The following is a 22,425-nucleotide window of genomic DNA, read 5'->3' on the forward strand; positions in this document are numbered from 1 at the left end:
CATCATGAATTAAGTTTTGTTCATCCTGCTACCTGCAATTTTGTGGCATCCCTCTTTGATAAATCTTGTGGGTCTATGACCGGGGAACACCACAAACGAGTACAGGAGACGTTTCAGTGCAACTGTAACATTCCTGACTGCCCGACAGACGGTAGCCTTGGAAACGTGCTCAGCGTCACCAATATTATACAGAAAACTCCCGTTTGCAAAAAACCGAAGTGCAATACAAATAATATGTACAGAACTGAGAGAATGTCCACGATGTGTCACATGAGCAATATTAGGCCTGAGGATGTTATTCAAATAACTTATAGATTGTGCTGAAAAACGGTAACGTTCACACAGGAAATCATCAGGAAATGATAAAATGTCCGAACGCGCTCTAATCACTCTCTCCCGGCGGAGAGCTCTGCGGAGAATTTGGGCTTCAACATCTACTGGCTCTTCAAGGAAGGAGCACGCCATGTCTGACACTTCCTACAGTCAGGTTTCCGACACAGAGGCGGAGAACGTCAGGGTTAGTTGAAGTAAACCTGCTAGGGAGCAGGTTAGCTTCACGGAGTGTGTCGTCATAGTAACTCACTCAGGATTAATCTAAACTCGCTTTGTGAAACCGAAAACCCAGAGTTTTCGTTAACTCAGGGTATACTTACTCAGAGTTTGCACTAAACCGGCTTCCTGAAATAGGGCCCAGATCTAAATCCAATCAAGAATCTGTGGCAAAATCTGAAAACTGCTGTTCACAAACGCTGCCCATCTAATCTGACTGAGCTGGAGCTGTTTTGCAAAGAAGAATGGGCAAAGATTTCAGTCTGTAGATGTGCAAAGCTGGTAGAGACATAAGGCAAACCGGATTATAAGGAGCACTGTCGATTTCCAGAAAAATCAAAGGACTGATTTTTAGAGTGCCTTATTTTCCGAAAAGCACAGTAATAACATAATAACAACGGCCCGCTAGCATGCTCTTGGTTGCTGAGGGCTATGCTGTGGCTGAGCTGCAAGATTAACTCTGCAAAACCAACTTTCATCAAGTAACAGGGCTCTAGAGTGCAACCAATTTGGTCGCAAATGCGAATCCGTGTAAATGAGAGCAGGTACACTGATTCCACACAAAGACGTAAACACAGAACGGACCGACGCATCAGAATCAACTTTGTCTTTCTCGGCTTTCTCACCCGACGGCTCGTAGACGGACACGCTGTCGGAGCTTAGCGATCCTGATGCGTCCGGTCCGCGCTGCGATTACGTCTTCTTGCGCTGATTCTGAGCTGCAGGTTTTGTCTCTCCAACCAAAATTCAGAGCCAGCAGCAAAAGAAGCAGCAAACTGCGCTTCACATTTGATCAATGTCATTAATTTTGCTGTTTTGCTTCCACGACTATTAAAATCACACTCCATGCACAGCTAGCTCTCTCTCTATCTGTCTCTGTACTTCAAGAACAGTTTCCCGTCTCCAATCTCTGTTTTCTGTATTATTCATGCGCTTATTACCCACCAGTCTACCGTTGTTTTTTCCCTGCTAATATTAGCATCACACGGCACAGCTTCTGTATCACGTGGTATAAGGCTCCGCCCTTGTCATTTGTTGAGCAGGAAGAGTGAGCACTTGGTTTCATGCAGAGTACGTCCCGGATCAAAATGCGGTACAATCGTCGTCGTCTTTTTCTTTTTCTTTCTTTTAAATCGTCATTTGGAAATGAGATCGCAAATAAGTTTGAATCGAGGTCGCGATTTTCTAACGATTAATCGTGCAGCCCTAATCCTATTAGTCGACTAATCGCAAAAATAATCGGTGACTAGTCGACTATCAAAATAATCGTTTGTGGCAGCCCTAATGCACACAGGGAAAAGTTAGAGAAGAAAAGAGAGAGCAGGAAATTACTCTTACTCTTAGGACGTATATGGCCCAACAGGCCTCGCGATACAGATGAGCTACATCCTCCTGGAAAGCAGCTGCCAATACAGTCTCCCCCATCTGCTGGAAGGCAGATGCTTCAAAACAGAGTGAGAAGTAAAGAGAGAGGGAAGGAACTCAAACAAATTAACACTATATTTTATCTTTAATAATCATATATATTGCTTTACCAAAACAGCTTGTTTTTGTGTTTTTTAAACTACCATCTCTCTTAAACCAACTTGAATTGAACAGTGAGCACAGCCACTAAGTTCTATGTAACAAAAATACAGGGATGGGAGGGAGGGAGACGGTACCTGCACTGACGTTTAAAAAGAAGGAATAGGAGGAGGAGGGGTGGAGGTGGTGGAGCTCTCCGACAGGGGGAAAACTGAGATTTCAGTAAAGCTCAGTCCAAAGCACTTTCCTAATGATTTCCCTGTAACATTAGTCCTCGAGGTCCCCGTCACAGCAGACTACTGTGAGCGCCACCAGACAGTTAATGAGACAAAAACGAGACGCTCTTACAGCCAGGAGGATGCTTCCAGATGACGCTTGATTAATTTGATTGATTATCTGTGAATAAGTCTTGAGCCTCTCCTCAGTTCTTTATATTTTGCCTGTACTGAGCCAGATGTTCTTCTTCTTCCTTTCTTTAGACTTTCTGAAGGTCATTTAAAGTTTTTCTTTGGACATTAACTGCTTTTTCACCCATTTTCAGTCCAGTCTTTGTACCTGATCGCTTTCAGAGCGATATTTTTGTTTTTTGGGGGGGTTAAACCACTTAACCTAACTCAAGGGGACAAACCCGAGTTGTCAAATACAATACAAAACACACAACTTAGCAAAGAACCAATTTTAAATTTTATCTTTAGGGACTTTGTTACTAGCAACCTGTCACAGAAACACACTATTTAATTTCTTTGGATTGGGAAAGTAGAAGACAGAAAAAAAGGGGACAAGCTGAAAAATCTATCTACAGTGGAGGAACAGTACCTGAAAGTCATGTCAAAAAAAATTCAGCAAACACCTGACACAGGACCTGAAAGATGCACTTGGTCCTTCAGTTGATCCATCTCGTGTTCACCAAAGCCTCATCTCATGGTGTCAGTGAAGGGTGGCTGTCAAGAAGCCATTATTAAGGAAGGGAACAGGGAGAAAAGGCTGAGGGATGCCAAATTACACAAGAACTGGACTGAAAATCAGTAGCAGCAGGTCTGATGGAGTGATGAACCAAAATTTGACAGTTCTGGTTCAAATTGTGGTAATATGTCTACAACCACCTGTAAACTACTGTACAGCTCTGCCATAGTTTGGGTCTGCATTTCAGTCAGGGTGTTGGGGATTTCGTCAAAATTGATGGAATTATGAAAAGTACCACCAGACTTTGATGCACCATGCAATACCATCTGGAAAGCGTCTGATCGGCAGCAGCTTACTAAACACATCGAAACACCATCATTCATGGACTGACCTGAGCCGTGTGGGATCATCTCGGCAGAGAATGGAACAAAACGGCAGCTGATATCGAAAGAAGAGCTCTGAATGTCCTTAAAGAAGCTCGGAGAACTATTCCTGAAGACTACTTAAAGGAATTCCAAAGAAATGTGCCTAAGAGAGTTCAGGGCGTGCTGAAGATAAAGATGCTCAAGCTCATTACCTCATTATATCAACTCTGTTTTTGCCTTTTATATTGTATTTTCATGTAAACTTTTCAAATTTAAACTGTTGCACCCGTTTCCCATTACCCAGCAAGTTATATGTTAGAATTAAGGTGTGGCTCAAACTTTTGCACAGTCCTACATTTCCCATCTATAAAATGATTTGACACCTGATAAACCTTTAAAAGCACTGACCTGCCTCTCCAACTATCTGTTTTAAACAACACACACTTACCAGCAGTTGTGTTGCGTTTTCGTCAGGTTAGTGGCTCAGACCTAAAACAGCCCAACATTATCTCTAATTCAGGTCTGGACCCAAGCTGACCCATTAAAGTACGTGGTACTCCTTTTATTTGTACTTGTGTACTCAGGCATAAATTCGACTTTTCAGGTACAAACTAAATAACACAAAGAGGAGCTTATGAATAAGAATGAAACTGAGAGGCCCACTGCAAGAAGATACACACCCAAGTGCTGAGATTGTAAAGATGAAAAGTGAGCAGAGGAAAACGAGCGTTTCAGGACAACCAGGCGGTTTCCTCTTCTTCCCATCTGGCAGCCTCACAGCGGGGAGTTATGAGGTAGCCCCAACCTACCTCACATCTCCCCGCTGTGCAAGAACGAGCTCAGCAACACAAGCATCCTCTCTCTTTCGCGAGTGCATACGTGCACATCTACAGTGCTGCATGCCAATGAACCCATTTTCTTGGAGCACCTACACAAGCTGCAATCTACAGATCGTGTTTCACAGCGCTACAGCGAGAGGCAAACACCTCCCTCTGTTTGTGCTTCATTCTCAGTGTTGGGACTAACGCGTTACAGTAACTACGTTATTATTGTGGTAACAAGCACGGTAACTAGTTATTATGCCAAAATCAGGAACACGTTAGTCGTTACTGGGATTTAGATAGGCTCGTTACTCGTTACTTCGTGTGGTGGCTATCGCGGAGTTTCCACAGATTCAGTAACATTAGCAAGTGGTGGAGGGCAGCAGGTGGATGAAGGAAAAGGGACGCAGAAGGAAAAGAGACCCGAGGCGGCCGCCGGTCCAAGTGTGACCTGAACTTCAGGTAAGAAGTTATGACCTGCAGTCTCTCTGGGTCAGATATGAACCAAGTTTAGGTGGAGTTTATTTTCGTTATTCTGACTTTTTCCGTACTGCGTGCTAGCTAGCATGACGGAGTTTCTATACAGCTGGGTGGTGCTATGAAGTTAATGATGTTGAACTTTATTTTGTTCATAAGTTATTAGAGTTGCCAACCGTCCCGTCTGGTATTCAGAGAAAATATTACGCGTTTCTTATTGAGGTGAAAAGGAACAGTTTGTCCCGGACTTCAGCTACAATGAAAAAGACACAAAGCTGGATTTATTCTGTGTCTTTACACTGTCATTCTCCCCCCTCTCTCTCCCGTTTCTACTTCAATCATGAAAACTGATCAATGATCAGCTGATCGGCTCTCTTGTTTGTTTATCGCTCACTTTGCGCCGAAAGAGGAAACCAGCGGATGTCGCGCTAAACAACAGCAGCATGTTTAAGCTTGATCAACTGTTGTTAGAATTTATTTAATATTAATTTCTAGTATCAGCTGATGTTTGATGGAGCCACAGCTGTAAAGCTGCTGGTCATGATATGGTTTGGTTATCTGGTGAGAGGGAAACATGAAGATGAAACCAGGAGATGTCCTTACTGGATCATCAGAGCTGAACAGGTGATGGAGAAACAGGTTTACCTTTTAGGTGACATGAATGAGTTGAAGGGAAGTTATGAACTGTTTCTGAGAGACAAATAACCCCAGGATCCTTTTTTAGGTAGCTGACAGCTGGTAACTGTGCAGGTGCGGATCTAGCAAAGTGTTGCCAGGGGGGCATGTAGGGCATTAACAGGGAGAGGTGGGCACAAGGAAATACTTTACTTTCTTATTCTCATTTAAAATGTCTAGCTTTTAAAAAATAATTATCTGAATCTTACAACAAACGATTGATAGATTGATGCATATATACCATCAGAACAGTGAACATCACTGTCACAACAGTGTTTGTTTTCATTCAAAGGCTTTATGTTTTTCCTATAATGGTGGGCCGGTCTCTAGTTAAAATACCCGGGCCAATTTTCTGTCCCAGTCCAGCCCTGTATGCAGCTCATCTGCAGTCTGGTGTTACCTACATCTTCCTATTCAGAAGGCAGAATTTCTGAGTTCTGAGTACAATCAAAGCACCACGACTGCAGTTTTTGTGTTGATGTAAAAGGCGCACATGACGCTGTGACGTAGGCTAGAATCATGGCAGCAGTCAACGACGGTCCAGGCGTGGGATTTCTCTCGTGGAAATGTGCACATTATCTTTTCCTTTCTATTGGTAGGTGGCACAGTGCACTGTGGCAAGTAAGCAAGCTAGAAGACTGGCAAAGTTATGGAAGAAACACATTAACAAGAGAATTCTGAGTAAAACCAAAGTTACTTTCCCTAGTAACTAGTTACTTTAAAAGTAACGAGTAACTTGAAGTAACTGAGTTACTTTTGAGAGAAGTAACTAGTAATGTAACTAAGTTACTATTTTAAAGTAACTTACTCAACACTGTTCATTCTAGCTTCGCCCTTCTCTTCCCAACCACACACACCAACACCTTCCTCTTGTGAATTTTATTATAATCCTTAACATAAAGACAGCTATAAATTAGGATAATCAAACTTGATTTATTACCTCCTGCACCCCCCCCCCCCCCCACTGTGTGTTCAACAGGAAGCTAAAGACTGGTGCTGTTAAAGTGTTCAAAAAACAGCAGGAGCTCGGTGTGAGGCCATAGTGGGCCAAAAAACACAAGATGACCTCCAGCAAGGACAAAATGTATCTGGACGTCTCTGTGAGCATCTGTCTCACTGTGTAAGTGTAGCACAGTGTCTGTGTGTGCATGGCTGGGCAACAGAGACAGCACAACTGAAAGCCAGCACTCAGACGAGGACCCGGTGCATCGTCTGTTTCATCTCAGCCAGTTTACTTACAAACTCCTTAAGTTTGAATTTTAAAGCCGACAATGTGCACAGGGCAGTGATATTTAAAATGAAGGTAAACTATTCCAATCTCTGCAGCCCCAATTGTGTATCTCACACACACACACACAGTCCTGAATTCATTACTGAAGCCTCATCCAGACGTTCAATGTGCTCTGTAATTAAATTGAGACGTGGGGTCAAAATTCCCACCTAGATTGAGTGAGATGAAATAGAAATCGGCTCTCCTCTAACTGACTTTATAGAAATAATTACATAAGCTGCATTTATAACTGTTATTAAATAACAGCAGCACACGAGAACTGAAGTGTAATCCCAGCACATTTCGCTTCGCTTGCACTGATTCTTTAGAGATGACGACCGTGGTGGGTAATTAAGGGCAAACAATATACAAGTGGCGTGAAAAATGGAGGCTGCATTACCTTTCCAAAGCTTCCTTTCCCGATGGCCCGCAGTATCTGGAAGTGGTTAAAGTTTACTGTGGAGAAAATGAGAAGCAGTTAGTGAGAACGTGTCAGTTTGAGCTGAGCTATAAAACAGGGAACATGACATGTACAGCACTGTGCAAAAGTCTTGAGCCATCCCTCATTTGCTTCCAGGGATCCGGACTTCCCTGTAATCTTTAAAGTGGTATTAAGGAATAGCTCTCCAGGCTTTTTAAAGTGTTTCTGATTTTTAATCCAGGGCTTGTATTTGACCACTTTTTGTCTGTTAAGACCCTTCACACTAATCTCTGAAACATTCAAACATAAACAGACACCTAAGTCACGGAAAGGACCAGAAAACTTAACAAAGAACCAATTTTAAATTGTATCTGTACACATTTACTTGCAGCCTATTGCAAAAAAACAAAAGCCCACATCATTTGTTCTCACTTCTTTAGTTGAAGAATGCAGTTAATAACACCGTTAACACAGACTGACCTGGCAAAACACGAAAAAATAAGGGGGTGGTTCAAGACTTTTGCTCGGTACTGTATGAGAAATGGAAATGTGCACTTCACAATGTATCGCTGCACTTCGGCAGTACTGTGAAGATTAAATGTTTTTTCCTTCCCGATGCATGTGAAAGGTTAAGACTTACATCTCCAAATGTACTGGAACTGATTTGAACCAGAGGACTCAGCCACACTGTTACTATGTACTGCATAAACACGTTTACCGATGAAGGTAAATCAGACGCTGTCCTGACTGTGTGGCTAAATTTTGTGCTGAAAGCATCAAATCAATTGAATATGATTAACTTGCTATGAGAGGTTTTTACTCCAAGTGTGACTTTTTCTGGCTTCATACACCTTTCAGGGTCAAATTCAAGCACTTTGTGAGCACGTTTAATGTCCATTTTCAACATTTTCCAGCATATTACCATAAAAAGGATGCATATTTCACTTCGCATCACCTGAGTAAGACCACGTGAAAGGCCAAATTAATAATAAGTCTTCTCATCAGATATTGATGCTTCTTTCTTATGTGACACAAAAAACAGGAGGAGACAGATCTTTGCTTGTGTTGTTTTTTAAGTTCATTCATTCAAAACTAACTGTAAGACGCTTAACTACATTGCAGTCTGTGTTATTGTTGTAGACCTAATTATCACCTTTAAAGTGTTTGTGCTAATAACATCATGTAGAGTAAGACAGGCATAGAGAACAGCACTGACTGGGAGAGGCTTTGAACAGATGACATACTCAGATCAATTCAATACTTTAGACTTTAAAAATGCACAAGCGTCTTTCAAAAACCCATTTATTTAATCTATCATCATTGATATTATTATGTACAGTTATAATGTTCATCTCCCTTAAATAAACAGGCAGCCTTAAAGTGTGAAATAGTCACTTGTCTACTGTCTCAGTGGCTGATAGTGCCCCACAGGCCTCAATGTCAGCTTGAAGCCATTATGTTTCAATTGTTTAATGAGAAACAGATTTTGAATGAAAGCGAGGAAACTTCGGTAGCACAAAAAAGTGCCTATTCTTTGTTCCCATATGGTTCAGTCATATTACCGTCATTTCCCCCTAAGCTGTTCCCAAAGACACCAGGTTAATACTTGAAAAGGCTGCAGCGATACACAAAAATATCATCAATATTCTGTTTACTTGGTGACAACGTCGCTTTTAGCCTTCAATCAGAAAGCCTGACGTTGGCTAGTTAAGCATCGGGCTAACGTTTAACGCTTTCACTTGAGGGAAGTAACTCGTATTACTGCTACTGCTGTGTAATCTTGGTTCAATTCACAGCATATTCTACAAGTTACCCTGCAATAACTAACTGTTAGAATAGCGCCACCGTATTGTATCGCACTGAGTGCACTTCAATCCTTTATCCCGCGAGTTTGCTAGCTAGCAAAATAATAATACCAATTTTAAACAAATAACATGTGTAACGTACACACTCGAGAAAATTATTTACTAGTACTTACGCAAACTCCCCCGTTGTGAAAACGTACAAATCCTTCTTGTATTTTTCGTTTTCCAGCAAACACTCATTAAAACGGCCTCCAGGCACATTAGCGCACTCACCCCCGACTGATCAGGGACGGGGTGAGGGGTCACACACTGAAACAGACTAACGTGCAGAGGTACAGCCCAGGCAGAGAAATGTTGCTTTTAGACTTTGCGACTCGTTTTATTTCTCTATCTGATAAGAAAAATATTCAATCAGATAGTTATTTGTGGTGAATGAAATACGGTTACAGTTTCAAGAAGTTTTAAGCACCAAATCCGAAATCCAAGCACTGCAATATTAAAATCCAATTCAATTTCTTCTTTGCTCCGAAATCTACGACATGACTATATACAGAAAAGCTTGACATGGTATGCAAAAAAAACCCCGAAGACAATACAAATACAAATACATGAACAAAAAAGGTTTTAACTGTCAGTTATGTCATTTTAAAATTTTCCAAAACTAACATTTTCTTTGATTGACTGATATTAAATTGATTAGGGTCAAGTTTAGTGTGAACAATATTACACAAACAAGCACGTGTGTGCGCATGCGCACATATGAGAATCCCTTCGATCACTTCTCATATGTGCGCATGCGCACATATGAGAATCCCTTCGATCGCTTCTCATATGTGCGCATGCGCACATATTAGAATCGCTTCGATCGCTTGTGACGCGGTAACTTTGCTTTGATCCTTTCTGACGTCATAACTTTGCTTTGATCCCAAAACCCATAAATAGGAGCGCTCACCTGTTACTTTATGCTTAACGGACGTTGACCTGCAGCAACTGAAACCCTTTCGAGAAGTTTTGAGAGCAATTTACGAGAGAAACCAAAACAAGTTCAGTTTTGTTTCTCACCAATCCACAGCGCAAACAGACACATTACACCATGTCAGCCAACCCATCCTTCGGCTCAGATGAGCTTGGAATATCTAAAGGGACCATTTTGGGAGATCACCACATGGTGGAGGCTTTCCTTGGAGAAGGAAGCTTTGGTGTTGTAACGAAATGTCGCGATACAAAAAACAACAAAACGGTTGCTATTAAAGTCAACAAGAGCGACCCTGAAATTCTGCTCCAGGCAAAACTGGAAATTTTCATCCTGGAGCAGCTACGACGCTTGGATCCAGACAGGTGCAACATTGTCGAATGGAACGGCTATTTCCTCGATGGAGAGCGCATTTGCTTGAATTTCGAACTCCTCGACCAAAGCCTGTCAGACTACATAGGGGACCGGAATAACCAAGGTCTCCCAATGAGAGAAATCAGGCCAATTTTGCATCAGCTCGCAAATGCTCTGTTCCACCTGGGTTCTGTGGGAATAGTGCATGCTGACCTCAAACCTGGAAACATCATGGTTGTGAACCGCAGTGAGTCTCAAGTCAGAGTCAAACTTATAGACTTTGGCATCGCATGTAACACCTCTGCAGTGATTCCTGGTGACTGTGTGGGGACAATTGGTTATTGTGCACCTGAGATTATGCTTGGCACTCCATATGATGAAGCAATTGACATGTGGTCTCTGGGGCTGGTAGCTGTGGAGCTTGCTACAGGGGTGCCTCTCTATCCTGGGGAAGACGATTATGACGTTTTGAAATTCATAATTGAAACTCAGGGTCAGCTACCAGATCATCTTCTAGAGTCTGGCTTGTACACTGACAGCTATTTCATCGAGGATAACCACAACGAACAGCGCTGGACATTTAAGACCCAAGAACAATTTCAATACGAGACAGATTATCGATCCAAGGAAACTCGATCGATAAAACTTAAGTGTCTCGATGACCTCGAACAACTGCTGAAAGTTAGGCGAGGACCGGAAAATGGCCAATCATTATTTGTAAGGCTAATCAAAGAAATGTTGACCTTGGATGCAAATCAGCGCATAACACCCTCGGAGGTTCTGAAGCATCCCTTTTTCGACCCTGGCCTCTCAAGGAGAACCCCCTGCACTGACATGAATAGTACAGGGGGAGAACTCCTTGTGCTCTCTCAGCAGCCTTCAAGCTGGAAAAGTCATGGATCGCAAAAATTCAGCTGCAGTTTCCAAAACTCAGTTGAATTTCCTCAAAAAAGAGACATCAACACCTCAGCCAACCCATCTGCCTCTGAAGATGATCTTCAAATAACGAAAGGGACCATTTTAGGAGATCACCACGTGGTAGAGGCCTTCCTTGGAGAAGGAGGCTTTGGTTTGGTAACCAGATGTCGCGATACAAAAAACAACAAAACGGTTGCTATTAAAGTCAACAAGAGCGACCCTGAAATTCTGCTCCAGGCAAAACTGGAAATTTTCATCCTGGAGCAGCTACGACGCTTGGATCCAGACAGGTGCAACATTGTCGAATGGAACGGCTATTTCCTCGATGGAGAGCGCATTTGCTTGAATTTCGAACTCCTCGACCAAAGCCTGTGGGACTACATTGGGGACCGGAATAACCAAGGTCTCCCAATGAGAGAACTCAGGCCAATTTTGCATCAGCTCGCAAATGCTCTGTTCCACCTGGGTTCTGTGGGAATAGTGCATGCTGACCTCAAACCTGGAAACATCATGGTTGTGAACCGCAGTGAGTCTACCGTCAAAGTCAAACTCATAGACTTTGGCCTCGCATGTCCTGCTTCTGCAGTGATTCCTGGTGACCGTGTGGGGACAATTGGTTATTGTGCACCTGAGGTTATGCTTGGCATTCCATACGACAAAGCAATCGACATGTGGTCTCTGGGGCTGGTAGCTGTGGAGCTTGCTACAGGGGTGCCTCTCTATCCTGGGGAAGACGATTATGACGTTTTGAAATTCATAATTGAAACCCAGGGTCAGCTACCAGATCATCTTCTAGAGTCTGGCTTGTACACTGACAGCTATTTCATCGAGGATAACCACAACGAACAGCGCTGGACATTTAAGACCCAAGAACAATTTCAATACGAGACAGATTATCGATCCAAGGAAACTCGATATATAAAACTTAAGCGTCTCGATGACCTCGAACAACTGCTGAAGGTTAGGCGAGGACCGGAAAATGGCCAAACATTATTTGTAAGGCTAATCAAAGAAATGTTGGCCTTGGATGCAAATCAGCGCATAACACCCTCGGAGGTTCTGAAGCATCCCTTTTTCGACCCTGGCCTCTCAAGGAGAACCCCCTGCACTGACATGAATAGTACAGGGGGACAAAACCTTGTGCTCTCTCAGCAGCAATCATCATTTGGGTGGCCAGAATTCTAGGGGAGCTAGAAATTCTTGTGGAAAAAAAGCCCAAAACAATAACATCAACAAAAACAACCAATGAATATGGTCTTAAACTTGGGCACAATTTGGCTTGAAATCCATCAACTAATCTCTCAATATTCAAAGCGGAACAGCAGACAACTTACCATCACATCAGTCCTTCAATCAGACCTACAACAAACGTCTTCCTTCTCTCACCCCAACCGGTCGCAGCAGATGGCCGCCCCGACCTGAGCCTGGTTCTGCCGGAGGTTTCTTCCTGTAAAAAGGGAGTTTTTCCTTCCCACTGTCGCCAAAGTGCTTGCTCATAGGGGGTCATATGATTGTTGGGTTCTCTGTATGTACTATTGTAGGGTCTACCTTACAATAATACATACAGCCTTGAAGTGAGTGGTGATGTGATTTGCTGCTGAATGAATTGGGAACTAATTGGAAATCTGGATATTAATTAAATAAACCTGCTTTGAGCATCAATTAATTGTTGTTTGAAATTCTTTATAAATATATAAATATAGTGCCACTCTTCTACTGTTTAAATTGCAACTGTTTAAAACTGACTAATTTATTCATACACTTGAGCATAAACACACGCACAGTAAATGGCCTGTATTTGTACAGCGCTTTACTTAGTCCCCAAGGACCCCAAAGAGCTTTACACTACATTCAGTCATTCACACATTCACACACTGGTGATGGCAGCTACATTGTAGCCACAGCTGCCCTGGGGCGCACTGACAGAGGCGAGGCTGCCGGACACTGGCGCCACCGGGCCCTCTGACCACCACCAGTAGGCAACGGGTGAAGTGTCTTGCCCCGGGACACAACGACCGAGACTGTCGGAGGCGGGGCTCAATCTGGCAACCTTCCAATTACAGGATGAACTGCGAACTCTTGAGCCACGATTGCCCTATATACACATATACTTTACAGTACTAGTCAGTGCTTACATACTAGTTCTTTTCCCTACTTTTTCATGCTTACTGGTACAAATGCCTGTTACTAGAGTTAAATGCTATCAATGTATTCTCACAGTTATGGAACTGTACAAATGCATACAAAATAACGCTCACGTAAACATAACTGTGCACTAGTTTGCCCTTATTGCTGCAGTTTGTTTCAAGTTGTTCTCTCACACACACACACACACACACACACACACACACACACACACACACACACACACACACTATGTAACGTTTCAGCAAGAAAATACCGCCCCTCCCCCCCACAGTGACACCACCACCACTAGTCTGCACAGCTGACATGAGGCAGCATGGATCCATCCTTTCATGCTATTTATGCCAAATTCTGACCCGACCATCTGCATGTCAGAGCAGAAATCAAGACTCATCAGACCAGGCAACATTTATCCAATCTTCTCATGTCAAATTTTGAGAACTGTAGCTTCAATTTCCTGTTCTTAGCTGACCAAAACGCTCTTCTGCATTCTTTGGTTGCAACAAATGGTTGTATGAGCTACGGTTGCCTTCCTATCAGACATTTTTCTCTGACCGTTGACATCAATAAGGCAGTTTTTCCAAGAGAACTGCCTTTCACTGGATATTTTCTCATTTTTGTCACCGAAAAGGGTGTCTGTGTTACTTCTTGTCTTATATATATTGTCTCTGTTTTCCTCTGTCCTTTGTCAGTGTCTGTTCACCTACCCCTGTGTCTCCATATTCCCAGTGTTCAAGGTTTCCGAGTGTTTTCCCAGTTTAGGTTTTCATGGTTGGTTCTGTTTGCTACTCAGCCAGAATAAACAGCTCGCTCTTTTTAAAAGTAGGCTCCAGAATGGATGATGGCATGTTCGCATGTCTTTATGCAACACTGAGTGTGCTGAACTAAAGGTAGGCCTAGTTTCATTTTCATGGTCATTATTATCATGACAATGATTACGCCTTATTCTGATTATTTCTCCCTTTTGGAGATGTAACATTTACATGAGGGGTGTAGGAACATTTCCCCCTAAATATTTTTAGATAAATTTTTGTTGAAGTCACTGTTTTTGTCGTATTGATGATGCAGCTAGAATAAGTGCTTTTAAATAAAAGAATAACCATTCAAAGTGCTCAGTGGTGAAACTGTAACTCTTTCAGAGTTTGACAGCTGGACAAGTGATGCCGTATTTAAAGAAACATGAGATGAGTGCAGCATATTATCTGAACAGAGATCATTCAATGAGCAAGAATAAACACTGAAAGAGAAACACTTCACTGTTGATTATCATATGAAGTCTAATAAAAGCTGTTAATCTGTTAATATCCTGCTAATCTGCATACAGCAAATACAGAACATGCGACTTTAAAGCATCCAGCAAAGTGATAACTGTCCTCTGCCCACTAAGTAGTGACTCTACAAAAGATTATTTTCAATATCATCTTTATATTATATTTAGTTATTCTCCAGCGCAACAATGTAAGGAGCTCTGTGATTGGTTAGGAAAGGACAGACTGGCCACCTCGATTTTTCTTCACTGCACATTGATCCATAGCTTTGCTCTGTAAAGGCTAACAAAGTGCTTTTGCTTTACAAAGACATTCAGCGTCGGTATTCACTCTTTTAAAATGCCACTGAACACTGGAGTGAAATGGAGCCCTGATCCTCAGAGTTTTATTGTTGCTAACATTTCTTATAGATAGCACAGATGGTGCCCCACTGCAGTAATCACTCATGTCTAGATATTCCTGTTAAAAAGGAGTTTTTCCTCCCCACTGTAACATGGCAAACATAGCAAACAGATAATCCAGCTGAAGTTTCAGACAGCCGTCAGACAGTGAAACACTGCCATCTGCTGGACGCGAATAACAAAGACGCTGCTTTGACGGGTGAGGGAGTTTCAACAAGTCTGCAACGACTCAAGCATCAAACTACAGAACTATTCTAGCGGACATGGTGCTCTAATGACTGCTTCATTAACGCAGGTCAGAAAGGATCAAACATATCAATAAATCATAAAACACAAAACGTCTCTTATTGCCCAGGGCTCAGGAAGTGAGTGTGTTCCTTATAGCCCAACACGTTCTCACTCCCAACTCGTCAAACGTGTGACGCATGGTCAGGCTCCCTCTGCTTCACTTATGGACCATATGGACCACCAGGTAAGACCATTTAAACGGACAGCATTTATAGAATGACTATTAAAAGTCAGCGAGTGTCAGTAATGTTAATGTGGTTATGTTAGTAATACACCGAGTGCTAATATAACAGCTTTAAGATGCATTTGTAGATGTTATTACGTGTTTTACCGTCTTTATGGTGCTAGCTTAAAGTTACGGTGTAAACGTTAGCTTATATTGGAGGAAAGCTGTTACTGTTTAAACGATGTTAGCACAGAAATATTAGCTTCTGTCATGACTGATGAAGTTACTAGTTAATAAAGTTTCCAGTAAAGTGTTTAATCGCAGCCACAGACTGACAGCAAATATCTCGATTAGCTTCAGTGCATCTGTAATAAATATGTGCAAGTTTCAGTGCTTCGTTTAAACTGTATGATACTTATACTGACCCAGGGTCAGTGTAAAATACAATCCTAGCTGTGTGAACAAAGCCTGGCTGCTTTAATCCTGCATGACAAACCTCAGGATGCAGGTTATTATTACTCTTTCCTGCTGGCACACCTGTCACACCTGAGAGTCAGCTAGAAACTCACAGTGACGTGGACATCATGCAAAGACTGCCAGACTCTGTAATACTGCAAATGATCAGTGACTCAGGTTATCACTAAACTTTAAACGGCACCTCTGTGTCTCTGTGTGCTGAACATCTAGGATTGAGTCAGGCTGCATTGACTGTGGGACTTTAATGTGTTAAAAGCAGGTTGAAGACGGCTCAGAAACATTTGAAGATTAAAATTTAGCATTATGGCTGCTGGTGGTTTGTAAAGCCTCTACTCAGCTGTATTTTTGTTACTAATTTATGTTTGTTGTTGTTTAACACAGATTTCAGAAGAGCAAATATGCTTAATAGTTTAACTAGATTTCATTTGTCAGTGTGGGACTGCTGAGTCACCTGAAGAACTCATTTCATTCATTCTCCACATGATGTTCATTTACAGAAATGTTTCACAGGAACTGATTTCTCCCAAAGGGTGAACTAGTGTGTTTCCATAGATTACCTCTGTATGAATGTACTTCTTAAATGAAGGCAAGTGTTTGTCCTTTTTTGTTCCTCAGGTACAGTACGTGATATCAAGGGCAGGCGGTCATCACTGGGGGTAGACAAGAAGCAGACGTACTTCCAAGAGGGAGCTGCAGTGAGGTCAGAGGTCAGAATCTGAAACAGCTCAGGTTTATATTTTAGAGGTTATAAAAAATCAAAATGTATTATTTAAAGAAACCTTTAAATAATAGTCATAATTATGATTATTATAAGAAATATCAAACATTTAAGTGGATTTTCTGTTACACATATCGTGTTAGCCCTGCAATAAACTGGCAGCCTGTCTTTGTCCTGTATCAGCTGGGATAGGCTTCATCCTCCTGCAACCCTGAATTGGATACATTGTATTCCAATTATGTAATCTGATCATTTACAAACTCAAGGTATCTAATCAAAATGTAAGTGATGCCGCCCTTGACAGACAGGGAGATTTTATTCCTCAAAGACCATCATCCAGTCGAAGTACTAGTTGCCACGTGGTCAGTGTTCTCACAACCATTGATTTTATCTCACAACTTGTTTTCACCAAAGAATTTCAGTAAGTAAATATTCTTCAATCTCTTTTTCCCCCCAGTGTCTGCAGATCAGCATCAGTGTCCACGTGAAGAACCTAGTTATGTTTCCAGTGTCAACCCAACAAAAGGTACTTTACCTTCTTGTATATATTGTGATTCCTTTACTTTTATATTTGTTGTTATAGTTGAGTTAGGCAGGGCTTTTGTGCAGTCCTAAGAAACATACTGCCTAGAGTGTTTTTCACTTTGTGGAAGAGTTTCTTTATTTTTTTTCTGTTAGTGTGTGGAACTGAGGTGCTTCGTCAGGAGCTCCTTCAGTTGTTGGAGGATGGAGAAGAGGACGCAGCCATGACTTGTGAGACGTTGTCTGAGTCAGCTGCTACTCACTGGGCGATCAGAAACATGGTGTCCTTGCTAAAGTGGAAAGAGGCCAGGCCTTGTCTTATAGACAATATGTTAGCTACTCTGGATCCACAGTCACACCGTGTGTGTCAGTGTGGCAAACAAGTAGTTGTGAGGTGTCTGGACTGCCTGCCTCTTCCATTCCTTTGTGCTGACTGTGATATTGCAGTTCACACACGCTTTGTCCTGCACAGCAGAGAGGCAGTAACAGGAGGGTTTTTGCAGCCTTCATCAGAGTTTCACAATCCAATATGTACGGTTTTTAAGTCTTATGCATTTATTGCTATGTACTATGAGTGTGTGCTGTTATTGTATATTTATTGTGTATCATTTAATTTCCAATTCTTTTTATATATATTGTGTGTTTTTAATGTTAGTTCGGCTGTTGCCTGTGCAAAGACCAGACTGTGTGTGACTGCCCAGCAGGTAACGTTGAGGTTTCACCCGGTGCAATTGTGGCTCTTGTAACCATAAATGGTAAGTTGCTCTTTTGTCACACAGTACATACACAATAGATGTGTTTGCAGGTTTTATTGCAAATTGTACATTGCTACATTGTTTTGAATTACCCTCGGCCCGCAGTATATGTGGGCACCTGTCAAAGGTCATTTGGATTTACCAGACCGCTTTGAAAACAACATGGGAAAAAATGAATGTCTTTGTTGAGCCATGACTGGATTTCTCCTTATCCTTCCTAAAGGCCGTTATAACCTTGCACTGCCAGTGGTGAGCTGCACCAGCTGTGGCCTAATGTGGTCCCCCTCAGTTAAGGACTTCCAGGGTGGTGGATATTGGCCTGGCACCTTAAATTTCTGCACCCTGTTTTCAATGGATGTCTTTCAGTCTTTCTATGACATTAAGAAGCTGCAGCAGGGATGTCACTTAAGGCCTTTGTCAAAGTGCTGGATGAACGAACAGCCCATTTTGGAAGGGTGAGTTTCTAAATTTGTCAAGTTTAAGGAAATTGTGCAAATCAATGTTTATGATGACTGTCCGTGAATATTCTGTTGTTTGTCCTCTACTTAAAAGACTGGCCGAATATCAGCTGATGCCTTCAGCAAAAGTTTCTTGGAGTGGAGTGCTGTAAAGTTTGAGGTGGACAGGATGTGCAAGGAGCCATGCTTTAGCTGCCCTGCCTGCACTCCAGACATGCTCGCCGTCTCAGTTGATGGAAACTGCAAGCTTTATCGCTTTCAATCAAATGCAAGGTACGTTATGCATTGTGTACATAAATCAAATATGGATTTGTACAAAAATTGTATTTTGATGTTTCTTTTCAAACAACTGTCACCGTGTTCGTTCAGCACTTCAGAGCAGGGGAACTTTGAAGGTGTCTTCATTGAGAAAGATGAGGAAGTTGCTGAGTTTGTGAAATACATCCAGAGACACACAAATGATGTAAGATACACATATATATCAGTGCTGTCAGCGTTAATCTTGTTAAAATGACGTTAACGCCATAACCATATACTCATACGTGTGTGTGTGTGGATACATATTTGGATGGGTGGATATTTATTTTGTTTTTCTCTTGGTGTTGTCGTAATACTATTTACTTGACTTTATCTTAATGTGTACTTCATTTTGAGTAGCTCACACTTGGATGTGCGAGGTATACTGCAGCTTGTAGTCTTGGATACGTTTAAGACATTTTGTTATAAGGTTGAATGAATTCAGCAGTCATGTATTGTGACCTCCTTTCTATAGATCAAATGGGGAGGTGCGTTTCAGGATGGGGCCGGTTCTACAGTTGGAGAAGAGGTGGAACAAGTAAACAGTTTCCTGTCTAGGGCGGCCATCACAACGAAGTACATGTCTAAAGCAGGTGTGTGTCTGTGTGTGAGATTCCACTCAGTCTCCTGCTCATTCATTCTTATTTGTATACTAACTGAAATGCAGGGCGAACAGACATGCTGAGCCTCCTGGCTTTGGGCTGGAACAAAAGGAAAGTGGAACAACTGGGCCGCACTTTGAGCCAGAGATATCTAAAGGTCATTTTTTCAACACCCATTTTAATGTGTGTGGTAATGGGGCAAAAACACCAGTACTCTAAAAATGTCCATATGAATGACATTTATTAATGTATTCTTAGATCATAAGGATCCTTAGAGAACAAGTGGAGAGCCTGAACGCGAGCAGAAATGAGCTGGGTGTGGATGACGACACACTGCAGCAGTGGGCTGAAGGTGAGTCTCAATATAATGCACTCGTGTATAACAACAGGACCCACCATGGCCTCATTAAAGAACTTAGAGTTAAGATCTTTCTGACAGTGTCAACAAACAATGAAAAATAAGCTTGTAAAAGCAGAATTGATGGCAGAGTTGTTGCGTTTGATCAAATTGGATTGGACCTGGGTTGAAGTGATGTCGTACTAGTTGGTTTTATAAAGCTGAACACCAACATACTTGTTATCTCATGATAATGCAGCACATGAAGGCTCCAGATGTCTTATAATGAATATCATCAAGTCAGTGATTACAGAGTCCACTGTAGTTTGGTGACTGTTACTCATCCTGTGTTCTGATTAATATTCCTCTCACTTAGAAACGGATCAAACTGATGGCAGCCTTGGAGCGTTGCAGGCACGAGTAGAGCAGCTTGTCGTCATCATCAGAGTGCGAACACAAAGTCTTTACAGACAAAATGGTGTCACAGTTTCTTTGAAACGGACCGTTTGATGCTCAGTTTGTACAGCTTGTACAGCTACTTTGTAAACAGAATAAAATCAGATCCAGGTTTGTTTAAGCTGGATGTGATTTGTTCTAGCAAACGAATTGATGAGTGTAGATTAAAATGTAAATATATGCATTATGTGAAGGTGTTCCTTTTTATGATTATTTACAGATAGCAACAAGAGGCGACACAGAATTCACAAGGTCATCTTAGATGAGAAGAAACGCTTGGCGGCTGCTGTTGACGACTACAACAAGGAAACAAGCAACAAAGCAAATCGTATCCAGTGATGCCCTCATGCAGAGCGACGTTTGGCCCTGGCAGAGCACAAGTGAACGTAAGCTCTTGATTTCTAAATATCCTTTTTAAACAAACTCCCAGTATCTGAGCAGCAGTTGAATGTTTTGTTCTTGAATCATAATATGCTGCTATGTTTTCCCATCTGATGTTGTTAAACTGCAGCTGCTGCTGACCTCCGGACAAAGAGAAAGGTCTTTGAGAAGGTGATGGCTGTGAGGCGCCTGAGAGAGGAGGAGATGATCCTTTGCAGGGAGATGCAGCATCACTGGACAGTGTTGCAAATGCGATCTGTGGTGTTGGGGACAATCTCCTCAGACTGTAAGCACATCTTTTATTTATTTATACATTTGGTGATGAATTGATTGAAAATAATAGCAGATGCTAAAGTCTTACTGGATCTTTTACCTATATTTGGGTTGCTAGCTAACACTGCCTTCTCCCTTAAAAAAAGTTTAATCACATGATCCTAACTCCTTGTGTTTATGAGGTGAGTTTTTTTGTCTGTTTGTTTGTTTTACTTATATTTAATAGTTTTGTTGTTTTTACAGCCTCCCTTGTTGGCATGTCGGAGGATGCACAGAAAGGACTCCATAGCCTGGTTTAAAAACAAAGTGAACTGAAAGCTGAAACGCTCAAAGTAAAGGACGTGTACAAGAGAATCCTCAGCCACCAACCACTCCTGGAAATGGACTCGGAGGAGGAGGAGGACGTTTCAGACGATGAGAGTGATTTGAGCACTTCTGATGAAGACTGATTGTGTCATCATTGATGTTATGTTTGCTAGAATAAAAAGTTAATCACATCTGTTTAATGTGATTTTTATAATGTCTGTTTCAGAAATTGCTTATCAACAGACATTTTACATGTTGAGAAGAAAAATGTAATTCCCTTGGTGCAGTTGTTTACCCTGAATCATTCTTTCCCATCTAATTTAATGACTCGTGTACATGTTCAGATACAATAACATCATTGAATTCATGGGATGCTTTCTGGGCTGCTCAAATTACCACAAAATGTAAAAGCACCAGGCAGCACACTCACAAGGACATGTTTTGTTCAGTGTTTTGTTGAAGAAATCAACAAGTACAACTGAGATGTTTGCTGTAGTGGTGTGTTTGTTAAGAAGCATGCCAGCACACTGGTGAACTGACAGTCCCAGAATGCACCCGAGCCAGTGACTCGCCCCAGAACAAATGACATTAATTATCTAGAAAGACAACCGTGATCAAAGACTAAGTAGGAAACAAAAGATAAGGAAAGGTACTGTGGGGTAGGAAAGAAAGGCCAGAGCCGTGCAAAATGACCTCCAGCAGGCCACAAATATGCACGTCTGCTCAAACGGTCAGATACTGACTCCATGAGGGTGGTATGAGGGCTCGACGTCCACAGGTGGGGGTTGTGCTTACAGCCCAACATCGTGCAGGATGTTTGGCATTTGCCAGAGAACACCAAGCTTGGCAACTTTGCCACTGGCGCCCTGTGCTCTTCACAGATGAAAGCAAGTTCACACTAAGTACTTGTGACAGAGTCTGGAGACATATTGGAGAACCTTCTGCTGCCTGAAACATCCACCAGCATGATGGTTGGGCAGTGGGTGACTAATGGTGTGGGTGGCATTTCTTTGGGGGACCGCACAGCCCCCCGTGTGCTCGGCAGAGGTAGCCTGACTGCCATTAGGTGCTGAAATTAGATCCTCAGACCCCTTGTGAGACTAAATGCTGGTGCGGGTGGCCCCGGGTTCCTCCTAATGCAAGACAGCGCTAGACCTCATGTGGCTGGAGTGTGTCAGCAGTTCCTGCAAGACGAAGGCATTGATGCTGTGGACTGGCCCGCCCATTCCCCAGACCTGAATCCATTTGAGGACATCTGGGACATCACGTCTCACTCCATCCACCAACTGCACCACAGACTGTCCAGGAGTTGGCAGATGCTTTAGTCCTGGAGTCTGGGAGGAGATCCATCAGGAGACCATCTGCCACTTCATCAGGAGCATGCCCAGGTGTTGTAGTGAGGTCATACAGGCATGTGGAGGCCACACAGACTACAGAGCCTCATTTTGACGTGTTTTAAGGACATTACATCAAACCAGATGAATGATTCTGTATTGCACTGATCAAGGAACCAACCCAAT

General features: G+C 42.3%; 2 protein-coding genes and 1 long non-coding RNA gene across 3 annotated transcripts in view; all 3 read right to left on the reverse strand.

Moving 5' to 3' along the window:
* Nucleotides 1-1,276, reverse strand: part of LOC145425313 (uncharacterized) — a 32,970-nt gene extending 31,694 nt beyond the window's left edge. The window contains exon 1 of the long non-coding RNA XR_013905979.1: nucleotides 2-1,276. This is a non-coding gene — a long non-coding RNA (uncharacterized LOC145425313). The remainder of the gene's footprint in view (nucleotide 1) is intronic.
* Nucleotides 1-22,425, reverse strand: part of LOC145422992 (NACHT, LRR and PYD domains-containing protein 12-like) — a 436,730-nt gene that overhangs the window by 91,276 nt on the left and 323,029 nt on the right. The gene's annotated exons all lie outside the window — the stretch shown is intronic.
* LOC113035156 (protein NLRC3-like) overlaps nucleotides 1-22,425 on the reverse strand; it is a 106,401-nt gene that overhangs the window by 40,757 nt on the left and 43,219 nt on the right. The window lies entirely within an intron of this gene.

This window comes from Astatotilapia calliptera, chromosome 3, assembly GCF_964374335.1.
Source record: "Astatotilapia calliptera chromosome 3, fAstCal68.1, whole genome shotgun sequence".
Classification (NCBI taxonomy): domain Eukaryota; kingdom Metazoa; phylum Chordata; class Actinopteri; order Cichliformes; family Cichlidae; genus Astatotilapia; species Astatotilapia calliptera.